General features: G+C 47.7%; 1 protein-coding gene across 3 annotated transcripts in view; it reads left to right on the top strand.

The window, feature by feature from the left end:
• The window catches only part of NUMBL (NUMB like endocytic adaptor protein), a 182495-nt gene that overhangs the window by 92861 nt on the left and 67516 nt on the right, over positions 1–22118 (top strand). For 2 of the 3 annotated variants that reach the window (XM_063937701.1, XM_063937700.1), the window contains exon 2: positions 8918–9061. The gene's annotated coding sequence lies outside the window, so the exon portion shown is untranslated. Of the gene's footprint in view, positions 1–8917; positions 9062–9435; positions 9488–22118 lie in introns of all 3 variants that reach the window. The other variant, XM_063937702.1, reaches the window with a different exon arrangement.

Genomic DNA, 22118 nt, shown 5'->3' with positions numbered 1-22118 from the left:
TGAGGGTATGTTTTTGTGGAGTAATAGGCTGGCTTATAGAAAGCATAGGGGGTGGTGTAATACGCGATGTTATCATTTATATGAAGTGACAAATGTTTAGTTCTACTGTAATCCACATCAGGTGTGGAGAGGTCATTAAAGATAAGTAAGGTATATTAAACCCCTTGCCTAAATGTGCCCCTTTAAGATGTGGACATGGTATACCGAGTTTATTCTGTGATCTCATGAAAAAAAACTAAATTGTATAATACAGTAAATTGGAATAGAGTGTATTTAGAGCATGGGTCTTCAACCTGTGGCCCTCCAGCTGCCGTGGAACTACATATTCCAGAAGGGCTGGATCTAGACCTTGTAGCGCCATAGGCGCGCATAAAAATATATAGGGGCGTGGCTTCATTGGAAGAAGCGTGGTCATAGTTATGCCCCCTGTAGCTGTGCCCCCTGTAGAGTTGTGCTCCCAGTAGCTGTGCCCCCAGTAGCTGTGCCCCCTGTAGCTGTGCCCCTGTAGCTTTGCCCCCAGTACTGTGCCCTCAGTAGTTGTGCCCCAGTTTTGCCCCCAGTAGTTTTGCCCCCAGTACTGTGCCGCCTGTAGCCGTGCCCCCAGTAGTTTTGCCCCCTGTAGAGATGTGCCCCTAGTAGCGCTGCTTAACAAAAAAAACAAACTCACCAGCCCCGCTCCTGCTTCCCGACCGCTGCTGCCCTCCGTCTCCGGTCGCCGGCGCTGCTCCTCGGATCTACGGGAGAGACTTCATGATGTCTCTCCCATAGCACCGCACCCACAATGCCGTGCGGCCACTCCCACAATGCCGTGCGGTGCGCGATGACGTCAGGCGCACAGCACGGCACCAGTATCGGCTCCTGCGGCGACGGCGCCCTCGGGGCAAAAAGCCTGCTTGCCGGTGGCAAGAGCCGCTACTCTATTCCAGCATGCCATGATTCAGTTTTAGCATGCCTCAATAGCAAAACTGTTGCAGGGCATGCTGGGATGTATAGTTCCACAGCAGCTGGAGGGCCTCAGGTTGAAGACCCATGATTTAGAGTATTCAATGTATTTTCTATATGCAATTTTAATGCATGCTAATATATACTCTGTCCTTGTAACTACTGTAGATTTCCTTTTATGAACCTGGTCTCGGAAGTGCTGTTGCAGTTACAGATTTGGGAGAGCACGTGTAGAAATATTGCTGTTCCCAATTGTATGTATTGGTGGGAACAAGGAGGGGAGGCTGTTCTGTGCCCACAGACTTATGCCCGCATTGCTTTGAAAGTCAGGGATAAAATAATCTACATATGTAGATGGTACTGGAGCCAGCTTGACGCAGAGTGTCACAGATGATTATCACCAACACTGCAGGCACCGTTCAGTGTATAAGACCATTCCTCCGCCTGTCTATGGCATTACACCCTCTGTCAGACTCTGGAGGTTTTAATTCCACATTCAAAAAGGAGCAGTTTGGAGCTGTAGTTAATCCCAGTCACTGTGCAGAGCAGTGGGGGTCCCGAGTGACCTCAGGAATAGTTTGTGGTCTGGGGATTGTCAGAGTATGCCATTATGGAGAATACTGGTATCACTGATTAAACCAGCTAGCTCTCGGTGGTGTCAGTGCTTCCAGTGAGCAGATGGGCCTCTCAGGTATAATGATACACACTTGTATACAGTATACAGAGATAAAAGTGACGTCAGGGATTTGTGTGACAGTACTTGGGCTTCTGATGATTTTGTGACTCGGTTACTAGTAATCTGTAATTTTATCCTGAATAACCCTGACTGCTAAAAGCTACCACTGCAAATTGTGGGGTGGATCAATGGATCGACAATATTATTATTATTGACAGTCATTATGTCGATGCCAAATTGTTGACATGCTTTAGGTCGACAATGCTTTAGGTTGACATTTTCAACATGACAATGGTTGATACATGTGTTTTGGGTCAACTCTTGTATATTTTTTTTATGTGACCACTATCCGTGCACATGTGTACCCTGGTAGGCTCACTTCGCTCGCCACGCTTTGGGCAAAGTTACTATTCCCAATTGATGTCCATGTGGATAGTAAATCAAACATATGTTGAGAAGACGTGGAAAAAAAAAGTGTTGACCTTTTTTACCTGTCAACCTTAAGCACTTTCAGCCTTTTGTACCTGTCGACCTAATGTATGTCCTTCCATATGGTGTCGACCAATACATTGTTGATCTACCATCCAGATACCCTGCAAGTGAAGAGACAGTGGGGTGAGACCCCTCCAGGCTGATAACGAGGAATGGGCTGAAAGATGGTGTGCCCAGGACAGGTGTAGGAGGGAATAGCGAGAGAGACCTCTGGACTCGGGCAATGATGAGTCAAAAATACTAGGAGTTCTAGAGCCTAGCACCAGGGCCTGTAACATATATGTTTTGTCTGTGGCTCTGCCAGTTCTGTAATCAGGGCCAACCCGACCTATACGCTGACTACGCGGCTGAGTAAGGCGCCACAGATAGAAGGGGGTCTGGTCGCCATGGAGAAAGACAACGCCAGCAGCTTTTCAAATGTGGCGCCGGCTGCAGCCAATCAGACACTGGAGGCCCCCTTTCTAATGTCTTCACCTGTCTGTTTCTTCATAATTTTAACCTGGTGCGGTCTCTTCCTTCGTGTTTCCCTTTGCTTCCACCCAGTCTCCCCCACCCCATGGCTTTCCCGTTGGCAGAACTCTGACACATACCCTGGAGCTGGACTCGGGAGAGGCGGTAAGGGTGACTGGCTTTAAGGGGAGTGCTGTGCCCGTTGTATCAGAGCCGCCTGTAGCTGCCATGCAAAGTCTCTGTGACTGGCTTCACAGACATGGATGGCGGATGACTGAGAGGCGGGCAGGGGAGGGCAGTGCTGTGATTGATAGCAGCACAGGGTGCCTTTTGACATACTATACATGCTGTCCGGAAAAGTAAACAGTTGCAGTCGTTGTAGTATTTTTTGTTATGTCACTGATATCTTTATCATACCTTGGCTTATTATCTGTATTGGGCCCAATCATCAAATGATTAGATCTGTACTTAGGGCCTAATAGTGAAGATCAGACTGTACTTGGCCAAGTCCGCAAGCTGTAGCCATTTGAATTGGGAGTACTATTGTGTGGCCACGCCTCTTCCTTGTGAGACCACACCCTTTTTTATTTTGCTGCACGCGCGCTGTCCCCTTATAAAGTTTATCCCATCAAGTGGTGCCAAAATCTCTATTCGCTTACTAAAAAAATTAAGCTCGGGCCGGCCCTTTCTGTAATACAGAATCAGCCAATGAATTTTGTGAAGCATCTATAAATGATAAGGAGGTGGGTGAAGCCGCAATCTCAGGAGTAGGGGGATCAGTATTGTTTATGTCAAGATTATAGCCTAATTACAAAGATAATATATTAATGGGATCATGATCACTACTAAAAAAACACGTTGCTTTAGACCACCTGGTTTTCTAGCAAATATCTGTGTGTACGCAAACAAGGGGTTAATGCAGTTTTCCAATCGCCTCCATTACAGTCCAGGTTTTAAGGAAATCCATGCTTGAGTCCAGACGGTTAAATAATATTGACTTGAGGTACTAATTAAGTCATCCATGCTCCAGTTTGGATAGCCTTAAAACCTGGACTGTAGTGGGGGCGTTTTGAAACTCTAGGTTAATGTACTTTGATGTGTTTCAGAGGCCGGTTCTCTGTCACCTTGCCAGATCATTTACTCAGAGATGCCCTGCTGTCACTCAATAAGCATTCTAGCTTTGTTTATTGCCCAGATGAAAGCCGAAATGATCCTAAAAGATTAAGAAATTCCTTTGGGTAGAAGAAGACTGTATTTGGGGGTTCTCCATGTTCTGTGCATATCCTTTGTTTACTATAATACCTCAAGGCAAAACTCTCCATAATCCACGTTTGAGGAGACCTTTGTATGAATTTGTAACCAATATATTTCCATATTATTTCACACCTCCCAACTGTCCCAATTTTCGTGGGACTGTCCCGCTGTCCCACCCGCGGGCCGCAGTGTCCTGCGGTGGGGGTGGGGGGAGCAGTTGGGAGGCTCTGTCACTTGCTGCTCTGCTTAGCAGAGCAGCGGTGAATAGACGCACAGCGTCTATTCATGGAGACGAGAGGGACTGGGGGCATGGCCAACAGCTCACAGAGCGCTGGTCATGCCCCCATAGTGACGGAGAATGGGAGCATGGCTCGTGATCGTGGCATAACGGCAAAATCAGGCCCCCATTTTGCAGTGCGGAGCTACGCCGCGCCAGAGTCCATCTTTCACCAGCCACAAAGTTGGGAGGTATGATATTTGTCAATTATATATTTAGATATGCTTGCATGCAGGGGCAGATTGGGAACGGAAAGTGGCCCTGGAAATATTTAGAGACGTGGCCTCACATGTGCAGCACGACATGTATACCGTGTAAGCATGGTGGCAGCACCACCACTCACATGTCAACAAACAAAACGAGCCCGCGTGCACGTCGGCTCACCGGGGATCATCCCAACGGGGCCTATGGACAGTCCATCCCTGCTTGCGTGTATTCATCTACTCAAGGAATCTACAGTATGTAGCTTAATCATGATTCTGATGCATACTGTAGGTGTGGAAACACATGTAATATTTGGTGGATTTAATGCCCTATCCTGTGTTCCATAAGAGAGTTATAGGGGGGTATTCAATTAAGTCGAAAAAACTGCACTAACTCAACACAGGGTATTCAATTGTGGGCATTTTCAACTTTTTTAATCCATTTTCGCTAATGCCATTTCCCTTTTTTTTTTTTTTTTTTTTGCAAATTGCCATGGCCCAAAAATTGCGCCAAAAACGGGCGAAAACACCCACGAATTTGCCAAAACACTTGTATCAGCAGCTAATTTGCCGATACACATGGTTTTCGCAAGTGCCGGATTTTTCAATCAGTCGAAAAAACGGCATGGGCATTGAATAGGTCAAATGTAAATTCAACCTAAAAACGGACAAAAAGTGCAGTTTTTTGTGACTGGTTAAAAAAAACACCACACTAATACTGGTAAAAAAAACAACGCACTAATTGAATACCCCCCATAATATTTATAGAACCCATTACTAGGACTGTTTTTAGACAAAAGGTAAAAGGAGGGGGCATCCAAGTTGGCACAGCAGGGCAGTGTGTGTGTGGAATAGCGCAGCATAATCTGTATTTGTGTTCTTAAAGAATTCACATCTCATGCGTGTGGGGTTTTTTAAGGCTACATTTATAAAAGGAATTGTTTGGTTTGCAGTACCTCTGATTAAGGGCCTAATTCAGACTTGATCGCTGTGCTGCAAATTTGCAGAGGCCTGAGATCAGATAGTTACCACCCATAGAAAGTGAAAACCCACCCCATGCAAGTGTGCGAATGCATGCATATGCCGTACGGAAACTTCGCCAGACAGCGGACAGCTGCAAATCCGTTCGCAACTCGCTTACCATCTAATGATTTTTCCAGTCTGTGCAGCCTGTGCGTAGCCAAAGACTTACTCCTACAGTGTAATAGAATCAGGCTGTTCGGGGCCGGAGCTGACGTAACACACCCACCCAAAAAACCGCTTGGGAACACCTGTGTTTTTCCTGACACTCCCAGAAAACGGCCAGTTACCACACACAAAGGTCCACTTCCTGTCCATCGCCTTGCGTACGCCTAGCGAAAGAAATTTTCGCACCATTCTGTCGCTGCTTGGACTCGCGCCTGCGCACTGCGGTGCATATGCATGCACAGTCATTCGATAATTGCCCGCTTTTTGTTTTCGCACAACAGCGATCAGGTCTGAATTAGGCCCTGTATCAGGTTGTGAATACAGTTTGGAATCAGGGAATAAATAAAGATTTTCCAGGAATGCCAGTTCTTGAAATAAATCGGAGTGGCAGTACGTGTGACATAGATTGGGCGGGAGGGGGCGGCACGGCGGCGTATAGGCCGGACCGTGCGGGAAGGGGGGGCCGCAACGGCTGCGTGACGGCACACGCAGCCGCTGCAACCATCACAACGACGAGTAACTCCCTGCCAGCACGCAGGAGCGGCGCTGTAGGGAGTTACTCTTTAAGGAACAAAAGAATCGCTAGTGTACGATGCTTTTGTACTTGTGCAGTGGCGCCGGACTGACATGTGGGGCGGACTAGCCCTGTGCTGGGCGTACCCCCGCATGTCAGTGTGGATGATCGTAGCTGTGCTAAATTTAGCACAGCTACGATCAACTCTGAATCACCCCCTATAAACAAATACAGAGCAGCTGATTGGTTGCCATGGGCAACTTCTCCACTGGCTCGCTTCTCCAGTTTTATCACTGCTTAGTACATGTCCCCCTTAGTCATATAAACAAAAGAGCAGGTGTACCATACAACCATTAGAATTAATTATACATCATAGCTGAGGTTTTTGACATAAAATTGGCAAATATAATGAGCCGGCCCACCAATCACCAAGGAAACCTCACCAGGCAGGTCCCTGACATATTAGGGGCACTTTCCCTGTTTCAGTGTGTAGAAGGCAGGTATTCCACCAAACCACTGTTCCTAATCACATGGAGAAGGTGCTCCTGTAATCATACGGTGACCACAATGATACAAATCCCAGATGAGGGATTTTTGAAAGCAGCTAAAAATGGTTTATTGGGTGTCAGAAACACCTGGGAAAAGCACCTATTGTCCAAAATGCGGTGGTGCCACTGCTGCTTACTGTGGACTGTTCTATATGGACTTCCAGAAACCACCAGGTTGTTCCATGTAATGTTATTTATGTTGACTAATTCCAGATTGAGTTAAGGTTTATCATTGCCTCTATTGTGGTACTTCTGGTTAATCTGCACTACCCCTGTGAGCTGGGGAACTTTTTGTTTTTATGAAATATAATATATCTCACTCATCTAATGTATTGTAGTTGAATGTCAACACTACTGTACTGAGCAGGATATCACTCAATGGGGGTCATTCCGAGTTGATCGCTCGTTAGCTGCTTTTAGCAGCATTGCACATGCTAGGCCGCCGCCCTCTGGGAGTGTATTTTATCTTAGCAGAATAGCGAACGAAAGATTAGCAGAACTGCTACTAAATAATTTCCTGCAGTTTCTGAGTAGCTCCAGACCTACTCCTAGATTGCGATCACCTCAGTCCGTTTAGTTCCTGGTTTGATGTCACAAACACGCCCTGCTCTTGTGTAGGTACTAATGTGCCCTCTGCTAATTATAGGAATTCTGTAACCATATGAAGGATGAGACTTGCAGGCAGCCCTCTACAGCAGGTATAGAGATACTTTATTGGAATTAGAGACATTGGCCCTCATTCCAAGTTGATCGCTCGCTAGCTATTTTTTGCAGTGCTGCGATCAGATAGTCGCCGCCTCTAGGGGAGTGTATTTTTGCTTTGCAAGTGTGCGAACGCTTGTGCAGCTGAGCGGGACGAAAAAGTTTTTTGACGTTTCTGAGTATCTCTGGACTACTCAGCCCTTGCGATCACTTCAGCCTGTCCGGTCCCGGAATTGACGTCAGATACCTGCCTTGCAAACGCCTGGACACGCCTGCGTTTTCCCTACCACTCCCAGAAACGGTCATTTGACACCCACAGACGCCTTCTTCCTGTCAATCTCCTTGCGATCGGTTGTGCGAATGGATTAGTCGCTAGAATCATTGCACAGCAACGATGCTGTTTGTACCCGTACGACGCGCGTGCGCATTGCAGTGCATGTGCAGTAGTAACCTGATCGCTGCGCTGGGAAAAACGTCAGCGAGCGATCAACTCTGAATGACCCCCATTATACAGCACTCCACATAGGGCATAGACACACTATGTATGCAGCAATGGTAAAGACTGATTTATTTAATTGTGGTCACCATATGATTACAGGGGCACCTTTTCCATGTGACTAGGACCAGCGGTTTGGTAGAATACCTGCCTTCTACACAATGGACCAGTGGGAAAGGGTTTGGGCTCCTGCATCCATAAAGTATTGAAAGAAACCTTTATGTGTCTATTCTTCATCTTATTTAGGTGAATGGGCCCTTGTGGGAGTTACCCTAAGAGATGAGAATTTGATGAAGTGTTTTTATCCGTGTGCCCCCTGTTTTCTTCCTTCTCTCTTGCATATATTGAGGACAGGAGAACAGAAAGGGATTTTACCCATCAAGATGGAGGAACTACTCCTTCCCTATTAAATAGGAAGAAAACCTACAGTGATGTTTGGTCTATCCACTATATTTTCTATTGTATTGTAGTTAAAGACTTGGTGTGTCTTAGGGAAGAACTGAGCATCTGTGGGTGGGGCATGCAAGTTGCAGATAACTGTTTTTATTGTGATAAGTATAAAAAGCCTCATCTCTCAACATGGGCACAATATATGGTCAGTGTTACAAATTGTTATATGGCACAAACGGACTATTATTATATTATTGTCTAATTCTATTATATCAGTTAGTGGTGGACAGTTATACCATGTAATAGGGAAGAAGCTTTGTGGTTCAGGCCACTGAATGAATAGCCGTGACACGCAGGTGGGAGTGTTCATCCACAGCTAATTGCTGGAGCTATTCAATTAGCAGGGCTTACCCCACGCACAAGACTGCGGGTCCCCAGAGTTAGACAGAACCCTACAGCTCCTGGAGCAGCAAGGAAATGTCAGCATAAAATCCCCCACAAAATTGCGTCGTGCGCTAGAAAAAAGACCATTGATTACAAAGTTTATGCGGAATCAGTGGGTTTCCGCACATGAATCCCGATTTTTCGGTGCGGGAAAAGGGCTATTTAATTAAATTGTATTTCCCAAGGTATTTTTGCAGGCAATTAGTCGTGAGATGCACCCTGTGGCTAATTGAATCCCCTCAGAGACTTTTTAGGCACACCACTTTATCTTAAAATATTAAGAATTGCAATCTCTGGATTTTACAATAAATAATAATTTGCATTGTCATCTTTTTTTGCAGCTCTTTTTACATCACGTTCTTTCAAAGGCTGTGTCTGCCAGACATCAAACTGCCCGTCCTTTCTGCGCTCTCAGGAGGCATCTGCCGGAGTATTTTATCTATTGGATGCCCACATCAGACCACCCTGCCGCTCCCACCAGCACTGTAAGTGTCGCCAGTCCTGGTATCCATGTCTGCTCCCTTACTACCTTGAATCATGTAGTTATCCTTTGAACCACTAGGCAATACTAATATTTAAGTGATTCCCCCCGTCCATCCCAGGTTAAGGTTATAGGGTAAGAGTTTGGTCTGTCCTAATGTATTGTAGTTGAATGTCAACACTACTGTACTGAGCAGGATATCACTCAAAGGGTGGAAATAAATTCTTTGAAAAGTTGGTTGGGTGTCTGTTTTTTCTTGTCTATTAGATCGAAAAAAACAGACACCCAACTGACTTTTCAAACAATTGAATTCCCCCCAATATATCCTATTATCTGTGCATATTGTGTAGGTACTAATGTGCCCTCTGCTAATTATAGGAATTCTGTAACCATATGAAGGATGAGACTTGCAGGCAGCCCTCTACAGCAGGTATAGAGACACTTTATTGGAATTAGAGACATTATACAGCACTTCACATAAGGGATAGACGCACTATGTATGCAGCAATGGTAAAGACATAGGTGACTACCTTGCTGCATCCGGCTGCGGTAGGTGGCAGCGTGGTAGGCTAATGGGGGCATGGCCGAGAGTAATGTGTGCTGTCTGGGGGCGAGGCCGGCAGGGGAAGAGGAAAGTACGGGGCGTGGCATCACAATTGCGTCTTCGTGGCCCCACCCCCCACTAGGCAGTGCCAAGAAAACAGGCACCGTATACGCATCATCGTATCCCCCTTGGACCGCCCACTTGTTCTCTGCTGTGGGCTGCCAGGGAAAGCGGGAGACTTGCCCACCTTTCCGGGGCGGCCAGGAGGGCCACACGATTTTCAGGAGCCTCCCGGCCATTCCAGGAGGGTAGGCAAGTATGGAGGAGATTATACAGTACTTCACTAAGAGTTATTCTGTGAAGGGATAAGAGAAACTCTAGAATGACAGCACTCTACACAGGAGATAGAGACACGCTACAACAGGGAACGTGACAGTTACCAGCGCAGTGGGGACAAGGATCGCCTACAGAAGGGATTAAGACATTCCACAGCGGTAATGGTGGTAGCATGGATAGATGCAGCTTGTAGCACTCTACAGCTGGAATAACAGCTTCAGACACTCTATAGCAGGCTAGGGGCACTGTGCGGAGGGACAGAGACATTGCAGGATAAAGCCACTCTGCAGCAGGCATAGAGACAACATGATTAAAGAGACTGTAAATTGTGGACTGAGGTTCTCTACACCAGCAGTTCCAAAATTCTGCCATTACAGGACAGATTTTAAGGATATCCATGCTTGAGCACAGGTGACTTAATTGTACCTCAGTCAATTTGATTTAACCATCTGGGCTCAAGCATGGATATCCTTATGACCTGGACTGTAATGATGCCGTTTGGGAACTTCTGCTCTACACAGTGAATATTGAGACAGTATTCACTTGAGATAGAGACGCTCTGCAGAGGGAATGACAAGAGGTTATAGTACTCTTCAGGGAGTATAGTGAGACAATAGAGTGATCTGCAAGGAGTGTAGAGAGACAATCTACAGTGTTGTATAGAGACACTCTACAGTGCTCTGTAGGGAGTATAGAGAGGCACTCTACAGTGCTGTGTAGGGAGTATAGAGAGGCACTCTACAGTGTTGTATAGAGACACTCTACAGTGCTGTGTAGGGAGTATAGAGAGGCACTCTACAGTGCTGTGTAGGGAGTATAGAGAGGCACTCTACAGTGTTGTATAGAGACACTCTACAGTGCTGTGTAGGGAGTATAGAGAGGCACTCTACAGTGTTGTATAGAGGCACTCTACAGTGTTGTATAGAGGCACTACAGTGCTGTGTAGGGAGTATAGAGAGGCACTCTACAGTGTTGTATAGAGACACACTACAGTGCTGTGTAGGGAGTATGGAGAGGCACTCTACAGTGTTGTATAGAGGCACTCTACAGTGCTGTGTAGGGAGTATAGAGAGGCACTCTACAGTGTTGTATAGAGGCACTCTACAGTGCTGTGTAGGGAGTATAGAGAGGCACTCTACAGTGTTGTATAGAGGCACTCTACAGTGCTGTATAGGGAGTATAGAGAGGCACTCTACAGTGTTGTATAGAGGCACTCTACAGTGCTGTGTAGGGAGTAGAGGGAGACCCTACAGTGCTCTCTAGGGAGTATAGAAAGAGTCCCTCCACTGCTCTCTAGGGAGTATAGAGAGACACTCTACGAAAAATTGAGAGAAATTTCTCCAGTGCTCTGTAAGAGACTACAGTGCTCTGTAGGAGACTGTATACTGCTTTGTAGGGAGTATAAAGAAACACTCTACAGTGCTCTGTAGGGAGTATAGGGAGAGACTGTAAGGGGGATATCCTAGTAGCCTCGGTAAAACATTGGGTGCGAAAAAACGTATGTTTTTCACGATTTTTCTCGATGTTTCACCATTTATTTTTTTTACAGGCTATCCAGATTGATCGCCTGTAAAAAATGCCCTTTCGACCGAAGACACACAGGTTCAGTGAAACCTGTGTGTTTTCGGTAGAAATAGACCAGTTTTCGCACGAAAACAGGGCTGTTTCTGGGGATTCGGCAGGCGAAACCAAATCCCCGATGACCGGTAAAACCTGCAGCGTCTCCATCCTCCTGCTGATGACGCAGATGCTGTGTGGCCGCTGACTGGGGGAAGCCGCCGGGTGACTGCTGCTGGGGATCTGTGTGTGGCAGCGGTGACCCGATGACGCGGGTGCTGTGTGGGCGCTGACTGGGGGATGCCGCCGGGTGACTGCTGCTGGGGGTCTGCGTTCGGCGCCGTGCCTGTGTGTCTCACGGGCAGTCGGCAGCGGCGCGCTGCAACGAGAGCTGTCAGGAGCCGGCACCCAGTGCAGTGTCAGGTAACCCCCGATAAGCCACCGCTCGTGCTGGCTTATCGGGGATAATAGGATAGCCCCCGGCGGGACAATTAGCCCCGGTACATTACCGGGGCTAATTGGATATCCCCCTTAAGTGCTCTGATATGCTACAGTGCTATGTAGGGAGTATAGAGAGACATAGCTCTGCAGGGAGATAAGACAGGCACTTAGCAAGTATTAGGAGTATTGAGGGAAACGCTACAGCACTCTGCAGGGAGGATAGAGAGACTTTACAGCACTCTGCAGGGAGGATAGAGAGACTTTACAGCGCTATGCAAGGAGGATAAAGAAACACTTTAATGTGCTCTGACACACTTTACAGCGCTCTACAGGGGATTTTGGAGATACACTATACTCTACAGCACTCTGCGGCAAGTAGAAAGAGAGACACTACAGTGCTCTGCGGTCAGTATAGGGAGACACTCTGCAGGAAGCATTGTGATATGATCTGCAGGGGATATAAGGGTCTTTGTACTAAGACCTGGAGAGAGATAAAGTGGACGTAGATAAAGTACAGTGCCCTGTGTCAGTATAGATAGACAATCTGCAGGGAGCATATACAGTGGGGCAAAAAAGTATTTGGACAGCCACCGATTGTGCAAGTTGACCCACTTAAAAAGATGAGAGAGGTCTGTAATTTCCATCATAGGTACACTTCAACTGTGAGAGACAGAATCTGAAAAAAATAAACAGGAAATCACATTGTATGATTTTTAAACAATTTACTTGTATGTTCTTGTGGAAAATAAATATTTGGACACCTACCAAGCAGCAAGATTTCTGTCTCTCACAGACCTGTTACTTCTTCTTTAAGAAGCTCTTCTATCCTCCACTCGTTACCTATATTAATGGGACCTGTTTGAACTGGTTATCTGTATAAAAGACACCTGTCCACACCCTCAAACAGTCAGACTGCTACCTCGCCACCATGGCCAAGACCAGAGAGCTGTCTAAGGACACCAGGGACAAAATTGTAGAGCTGCACAAGGCTGGGATGAGCTACTCGACAATAGGCAAGCAGCTTGGTGAGAAGAGATCAACTGTTGGCGCAATTATTAAAAAAAATGGAAGAAATACAAGATCACTGACAATCTCCCTCGACCTGGGGCTCCATGCAAGTTCTCACCTCGTGGGGTATCAATGATCTTGAGAATGGTGAGGAATCAGCCCACAACTACACGGGGGGACCTGGTCAATGACCTCAAGAGAGCTGGGACCACAGTCACAAAGGTTACCATTAGTAACACACTACATCGTCATGGATTGAAATCCTGCAGCGCACGAAAGGTCCCCCTGCTTATCCCAGCACATGTCCAGTCCTATCTAAAGTTTGCCAGTGACCATCTGGATGGTCCAGAGGAGGATTGGGAGAATGTAATGTGGTCAGATGAGAGCAAAATCAAACTTTCTCTTACGTCCTAGAGGATGCTGGGGACGCCGTAAGGACCATGGGGTAATGACGGGCTCCGCAGGAGATATGGGCACTATAAAGAACTTTAGAATGGGTGTGCACTGGCTCCTCCCTCTATGCCCCTCCTCCAGACCTCCGTTAGATCCTGTGCCCAGAGGAGATTGGGTGCATTACAGGGGAGCTCTCCTGAGTTTCTCTGATAAAGAATTTTGTTAGGTTTTTTATTTTCAGGGAGCACTGCTGGCAACAGGCTCCCTGCATCGTGGGACTGAGGAGAGAGAAGCACACCTACTTAAGTGATAGGCTCTGCTTCTTAGGCTACTGGACACCATTAGCTCCAGAGGGAGTTGGAACGCAGGTCTGCCCTCGCTGTTCGTCCCAGAGCCGCACCGCCGTCCTCCTCGCAGAGCCGGAAGATAGAAGCCGGGTGAGTATAAGAAGAAAAGAAGACTTCAAGGTGGCAGAAGACTTCAGATCTTCACTGAGGTAAGCGCGCAGCGCGCCATTGCTCCCACACACTACACACACTAGCAAGCACTGATGGGTGCAGGGCGCAGGGGGGGCGCCCTGGGCAGCAATAAAAACCTCTAATTCTGGCATTATAAGGTTAGACACTGCGGAGGCAGTAATTCTATAAATCCCCCGCCAGTTTTGTGATATTTTGAGCGGGACCGAAGCCCGCCGCTGGAGGGGGCGGAGCTTGGTCCCTCAGCACTAACCAGCGCCATTTTCTCCACAGAGATCTGCAGAGAAGCTGGCTCCCCGGTCTCTCCCCTGCTGAACACGGTGACACAGGGCTGAAAAGAGGAGGTGGGGGCACTTGTAAGGCGCAGTGAGTGTATTAACACAGTGATTAAGATAAAAGCGCTATTATCTGGGAGATTATTTTCCAGTGTCAGTTGGCGCTGGGTGTGTGCTGGCATACTCTCTCTCTGTCTCTTTAAAGGGCCTTATTGGGGAACGGTCTCCTTATAACTATATCCCTGTGTGTGTGGGGGTGTCGGTACGAGTGTGGAGGAGGTGGAGCAGATGATTGTGGTTTCTCCGTCGGCAACGCCGACTCATGACTGGATGGACATGTGGAATGTTTTAAATGCAAATGTGACCTTATTACATAAGAGATTGGATAAAGCAGAGTCCAGAGAAAAAGCTGGGAGTCAATCCACCGCTTCGACTGGGTCACGGGGCCCTTCTGGGTCTCAAAAACGTCCCCTATCCCAAATAGCAGACACTGATACCGACACGGATTCTGACTCCTGTGACGACTACGATGATGCGAGGTTACACCCAAGGGTGGCCAAAAGTATTCATTATATGATTATTGCAATAAAAGATGTTTTGCATATCACAGATGACCCCTTGGTCCCTGACACGAGGGTGCGCATGTATAAGGAAAAGAAACCTGAGGTAACCTTTCCCCCATACCATGAGCTTAACGAGTTATTTGAAAAAGCTTGGGAAACTCCTGATAAACTGCAGATTCCCAAAAGGATTCTTATGGCGTATCCTTTCCCTGCACAGGACAGGGTACGTTGGGAATCCTCACCCAGGGTGGACAAGGCTTTAACACGCCTGTCCAAGAAGGTGGCGCTACCGTCTCCGGACACGGCTGATCGCAGACAGGAAACTATTTTAAAGTCTATTTATGCGCATACAGGTGCTTTGCTCAAACCGGCAATAGCATCGGCTTGGGTGTGTGCAGTTGCAGCTTGGACAGATACCTTGTCAGCTGACCTTGATACCTTAGACAGGGATACCATTTTATTGACCTTAGGCCACATTAAAGACGCAGTCTTTTATATGAGGGACGCTCAAAGAGACGTTGGGCTGCTGGGTTCGAGAGCCAACGCCATGGCGATTTCTGCTAGGCGAGCCCTGTGGACCCGTCAATGGACGGGTGATGCCGACTCAAAGAAGCATATGGAGGTTTTGCCATACAAAGGTGAAGTTTTATTTGGGGAAGGTCTCGCGGACCTGGTTTCCACAGCTACCGCGGGTAAATCTACCTTTTTGCCTTTTGTTCCCCCACAGCAAAAGAAAACTCCACAATATCAGATGCAGTCCTTTCAGTCGCATAAGTCCAGAAGAGGTCGGGGCTCATCTTTCCTCGCCAGAGTTAAGGGTAGGGGAAAGAGAGCACCTGCTCTCCAGCTAGTTCCCAGGAGCAGAAGTCCTCCCCGGCTTCTACTAAATCCACTGCATGACGCTGGGGCTCCACTGAGGGAGTCCGCATTGGTGGGGGCACATCTTCGACTCTTCAGCCAGGTCTGGGTTCTGTCAGACGTGGATCCTTGGGCGATGGATATTGTATCCCAAGGCTACAAACTGGAATTCAAAGAGGTGCCCCCTCGCCGATTTTTCAAGTCGGCCTTGCCAGCTTCTTCCCCAGAGAGGGAAGTAGTGTTAGCTGCAATTCAAAAGCTGTGTCAACAGCAAGTGATTGTCAAGGTTCCCCTAGTCCAACAGGGAAAAGAGTACTATTTGACCCTGTTCGTGGTACCGAAGCCGGATGGTTCGGTCAGACCCATTTTAAATCTAAAATCCCTAAACCTGTACTTGAAAAAGTTCAAATTCAAGATGGAATCGCTCCGGGCTGTGATCTCCAGTCTGGAAGGGGGGGATTTTATGGTGTCACTCGACATAAAGGATGTCCCCATATATCCTCCTCATCAGGCGTACCTGAGATTTGCTGTACGGGACCAGTTTCAGACGTTGCCGTTTGGGCTTTCCACGGCCCCGAGGATTTTCACCAAGGTGATGGCGGAGATGATGGGGCTCCTGCGCAGGGAGTCACAATTATCCCATACTTGGACGATCTCCTGATAAAAGCAAGATCGAGAGATCAATTGCAGAAGAGCGTGTCGCTCTCCCTGAGAGTGCTACAACAACACGGTTAGATTCTCAATCTGCCAAAGTCACAATTGTTTCCAACGACTCGACTATCATTTCTAGGCATGATTCTGGACACGGAACAGAAGAGGGTTTTTCTCCCGATGGAAAAAGCCCAGGACCTCCAGAACATGGTCAGAGACTTGCTAAAACCAAAAAGAGTGTCTGTTCATCAATGCACTCGAGTTCTGGGGAAAATGGTGGCAGCCTATGAGGCCATCCCCTTCGGCAGGTTTCATGCAAGGATGTTTCAGTGGGACCTCCTGGACAAGTGGTCAGGGTCCCATCTACTAATACATCAGAAGATAAGCCTGTCCCCCCGGGCCAGGGTGTCTCTCCTGTGGTGGCTGCAAAGTGCTCACCTTCTAGAAGGTCGCAGGTTCGGCATCCAAGACTGGGTTCTGGTGACCACGGACGCGAGCCTCCGAGGATGTGGAGCAGTCACACAAGGAAGAAATTTTCAGGGGCTATGGCCAAGCCAGGAGGCTTGTCTACACATCAAAGTACTGGAATTGAGGGACATATACAACGGCCTACGACACGCAGAGAATCTTCTTCGTGACCTACCGGTTCTGATTCAATCAGACAACGTCACAGCTGTGGCTCATGTAAACCGCCAAGGCGGGACAAGGAGCAGAGTGGCAATGGCGGAAGCCACCAGGATTCTCCGCTGGACGGAAAATCACGTAAGCGCTCTGTCAGCAGTCTTCATTCCGGGAGTGGACAACTGGGAAGCAGACTTCCTCAGCAGACACGATCTCCATCCAGGAGAGTGGGGACTTCATCAAGACGTTTTTACAGAGATAACAAGTCTTTGGGGAATTCCTCACATAGACATGATGGCGTCACGCCTCAACAAGAAGCTTCGGAGGTATTGTGCCAGGTCAAGGGACCCTCAGGCAGTAGCAGTAGACGCCCTGGTGACACCTTGGGTGTTTCAGTCGGTCTATGTGTTCCCCCCTCTTCCTCTCATCTCAAAAATATTGAGAATCATAAGACAAAAAAGAGTGAAAACAATCCTCATTGTTCCAGATTGGCCTCGAAGGGCCTGGTATTCAGATCTTCAGGAGATGCTCACAGAAGATCCATGGCCTCTTCCTCTCAGGGAGGACCTGTTACAACAGGGGCCCTGCGTGTTCCAAGACTTATCGCGGTTATGTTTGACGGCATGGCGGTTGAACACCGAATCCTAGCTGGGAAAGGTATTCTGGAGGAAGTCATCCCTACTCTGATAAAGGCTAGGAAGGAGGTGACGGCAAAACATTATCACCGTATCTGGAGGAAATATGTTTCTTGGTGTGAAGCCAAGAATGCTCCTACGGAAGATTTCCATTTGGGCCGTTTTCTCCACTTTCTACAGACAGGAGTGGATATGGGCCTAAAATTAGGCTCCATTAAGGTACAGATTTCGGCCCTGTCTATTTTCTTTCAGAAGGAATTGGCTTCTCTCACAGAAGTCCAGACTTTTGTAAAGGGAGTGCAGCACATCCAGCCTCCTTTTGTGCCCCCAGTGGCACCTTGGGACCTTAACGTGGTGTTGCGGTTCCTGAAGTCTCACTGGTTTGAACCTCTTCAAACGGTTGAAGTGAAATTTCTCACTTGGAAGGTGGTCATGTTGTTGGCCTTGGCATCTGCAAGGCGGGTGTCCGAATTGACGGCCTTGTCTCACAAGAGCCCCAATTTGACCTTCCATGTGGATAGAGCAGAGTTGAGGACTTGTCCTCAATTTTTGCCTAAGGTGGTTTCTTCATTTCATATGAACCAACCTATTGTGGTGCCTGTGGCTACGGGTGACTTGGAGGATTCCAAGTCCCTGGATGTAGTCAGGGCCTTAAAAATCTATGTAGCCAGGACGGCTCGGGTTAGGAAAACAGAAGCACTGTTTGTCTTGTATGCAGCCAACAAAGTTGGCGCTCCTGCTTCGAAGCAGACTATTGCTCGCTGGATCTGTAACATGATTCAGCAGGCTCGTTCTACGGCGGGTTTGCCGTTAACAAATTCAGTAAAGGCCCATTCCACTAGGAAGGTGGCTTCTTCTTGGGCGGCTGCCCGAGGCGTCTCGGCTTAACAGCTTTGCCTAGCAGCTACCTGGTCAGGTTCAAACACTTTTGCAAAGTTCTATAAGTTTGATACCCTGGCTGATGGAGGACCTTGCGTTTTCTCAGTCGGTGCTGCAGAGTCGTCCGCACTCTCCCGCCCGGTCTGGAGCTTTGGTATAAACCCCATGGTCCTTACGGAGTCCCCATTATCCTCTAGGACGTAAGAGAAAATAAGATTTTAAACCTACCGGTAAATCTTTATCTCCTAGTCCGTAGAGGATGCTGGGCGCCCGTCCCAGTGCGGACAAAATCTGCAAGGCTTGTATATAGTTGTTGCTTCCATAAGGGTTATGTTACAGTTGAGATCAGTCTTTAGCTGATACTGTTTTTTGTTCATACTGTTAACTGGTTGCATATATTCCAGTTTATACGGTGTGGATGGTGTGGGCTGGTATGAATCTTGCCCTTAGATTAACAAAATCCTTTCCTTGTGTTGTCCATCTCCTCTGGGCACAGTTTCTCTAACTGAGGTCTGGAGGAGGGACATAGAGGGAGGAGCCAGCGAACACCCATTCTAAAGTTCTTTATAGTGCCCATATCTCCTGCGGAGCCCGTCTATACCCCATGGTCCTTACGGAGTCCCCAGCATCCTCTGCGGACTAGGAGAAAAAGATTTACCGGTAGGTTTAAAATCTTATTTTTTGGTATAAACTCCACTTGCGGTGTTTGGAGGGAGAAGAATGATGAATCGCATCCCAAGAACACTGTATCCACTGTGAAGCATGGGGGTGGAAACATCATGCTTTGGGGCTGCTTTTCTGCAAAGGGGACAGGACGACTGACCCGTATTAAGGAGAGGATGGATGGGGCCATGTATCGTGAGATTTTGAGCAAAAACCTCCTTCCCTCAGTAAGAACATTGAAGATGGAACGTGGCTGGGTCTTCCAGCATGACAATGACCCCAAACACTCCGCCCGGGTAACTAAGGAGTGGCTCCGTAAGAAGCATATCGAGGTCCTTGAGTGGCCTAGCCAGTCTCCAGACCTCAACCCAATAGAAAATCTGTGGAGGGAGTTGAAAGTCCGTGTTGCCTGGCGACAGCCCCAAAACATGACAGATCTAGAGAAGATCTGCATGGAAGAGTGGGCCAAAATACCTGCGACAGTGTGTGCAAACCTGGTCAAGAACTACAGGAAACGTTTGACCTCTGTAATTGCCAACGGAGGTTATATTACAAAGTATTGAGTTAAACTTTTTGATTGTCCAAATATTTATTTTCCGCAAGAATATACAAATAAATTGTTTAAAAATCATACAGTGTGAATTCACAGTTGAAGTGTACCTATGATGGAAATTACAGACCTCTCTCATCTTTTTAAGTGGGTCAACTTGCACAATTGGTGGCTGTCCAAATACATTTTTGCCCCACTGTAGATCTGATCTGCAGAGGGTATAAAGATATACTCTACAGGAAGCATATGGAGATTCTCTTGAGTGCTCTGCAGCATATATAGAGACTATGGCCCTCATTCCGAGTTGTTCGCTCGCTAGCTGCTTTTAGCAGCTTTGCACACGCTAAGCCGCCGCCTACTGGGAGTGAATCTTAGCCTTGCAGAATTGCGAACGAAAGATTTGCATAATTGCGAATAGAAATTTCTTTGCAGTTTCTGAGTAGCTCGGGACTTACTCTGCCACTGCGATCAGTTCAGTCAGTTTCGTTCCTGGTTTGACGTCACAAACACACCCAGCGTTCGCCCAGACACTCCCCCGTTTCTCTATCGTCCTAGTGGATGCTGGGGTTCCTGAAAGGACCATGAGGATAGCGGCTCCGCAGGAGACAGGGCACAAAAAGTAAAGCTTTAGGATCAGGTGGTGTGCACTGGCTCCTCCCCCTATGACCCTCCTCCAAGCCTCAGTTAGATTTTTGTGCCCGGCCGAGAAGGGTGCAATCTAGGTGGCTCTCCTAAAGAGCTGCTTAGAAAAGTTTAGCTTAGGTTTTTTATTTTACAGTGAGTCCTGCTGGCAACAGGATCACTGCAACGAGGGACTTAGGGGAGAAGAAGTGAACTCACCTGCGTGCAGGATGGATTGGCTTCTTGGCTACTGGACATTAGCTCCAGAGGGACGATCACAGGTACAGCCTGGATGGTCACCGGAGCCTCGCCGCCGGCCCCCTTGCAGATGCTGAAACGAGAAGAGGTCCAGAATCGGCGGCAGAAGACTCCTCAGTCTTCTTAAGGTAGCGCACAGCACTGCAGCTGTGCGCCATTTTCCTCTCAGCACACTTCACACGGCAGTCACTGAGGGTGCAGGGCGCTGGGAGGGGGGCGCCCTGGGAGGCAAATGAAAACCTTTTTTGGCTAAAAATACCTCACATATAGCCTCCGGGGGCTATATGGAGATATTTAACCCCTGCCAGAATCCGTTAAGAGCGGGAGACGAGGCCGCCGAAAAAGGGGCGGGGCCTATCTCCTCAGCACACAGCGCCATTTTCCCTCACAGAAAGGCTGGAGGGAAGGCTCCCAGGCTCTCCCCTGCACTGCACTACAGAAACAGGGTTAAAACAGAGAGGGGGGGCACTAATTTGGCGTTAGAAATATATAAAAAAGATGCTATAAGGGAAAACACTTATATAAGGTTGTCCCTATATAATTATAGCGTTTTTGGTGTGTGCTGGCAAACTCTCCCTCTGTCTCTCCAAAGGGCTAGTGGGTCCTGTCCTCTATCAGAGCATTCCCTGTGTGTGTGCTGTGTGTCGGTACGTGTGTGTCGACATGTATGAGGACGATGTTGGTGAGGAGGCGGAGCAATTGCCTGTAATGGTGATGTCACTCTCTAGGGAGTCGACACCGGAATGGATGGCTTATTTAGGGAATTACGTGATAATGTCAACACGCGCCAAGGTCGGTTGACGACATGAGACGGCCGACAAACAATTAGTACCGGTCCAGACGTCTCAAAAACACCGTCAGGGGTTTTTAAAACGCCCGTTTACTTTAGTCGGTCGACACAGACACAGACAGGGACACTGAATCCAGTGTCGACGGTGAATAAACAAACGTATTCCTTATTAGGGCCACACGTTAAGGGCAATGAAGGAGGTGTTACATATTTCTGATACTACAAGTACCACAAAAGAGGGTATTATGTGGGATGTGAAAAAACTACCGTAGTTTTTCCTGAATCAGATAAATTAAATGAAGTGTGTGATGATGCGTGGGTTCCCCCCGATAGAAAATATGGGCGGTATACCCTTTCCCGCCAGAAGTTAGGGCGCGTTGGAAAACACCCCTTAGGGTGGATAAGGCGCTCACACGCTTATCAGAACAAGTGGCGGTACCGTCTATAGATAGGGCCGTCCTCAAGGAGCCAGCTGACAGGAGGCTGGAAAAATATCATAAAAAGTATATACACACATACTGGTGTTATACTGCGACCAGCGATCGCCTCAGCCTGGATGTGCAGAGCTGGGGTGGCTTGGTCGGATTCCCTGACTAAAAATATTGATACCCTTGACAGGGACAGTATTTTATTGACTATAGAGCATTTAAAGGATGTATTTCTATATATGCGAGATGCACAGAGGGATATTTGCACTCTGGCATCAAGAGTAAGTGCGATGTCCATATCTGCCAGAAGATGTTATGGACACGACAGTGGTCAGGTGATGCAGATTCCAAACGGCACAAAGGTGTATTGCCGTATAAAGGAAGAGGAGTTATTTGGGGTCGGTCCATCGGACCTGGTGGCCACGGCAACTGCTGGAAAATCCACCGTTTTTACCCTAAGTCACATCTCTGCAGAAAAAGACACCGTCTTTTCAGCTTCAGTCCTTTCGTCCCT

The sequence above is a fragment of the Pseudophryne corroboree genome, chromosome 8, assembly GCF_028390025.1.
Source record: "Pseudophryne corroboree isolate aPseCor3 chromosome 8, aPseCor3.hap2, whole genome shotgun sequence".
Taxonomy (NCBI): Eukaryota; Metazoa; Chordata; class Amphibia; order Anura; family Myobatrachidae; genus Pseudophryne; species Pseudophryne corroboree.
Note: the sequence above shows the minus strand (reverse complement) of the source record. Positions and strands in the feature narration are given on the sequence as shown.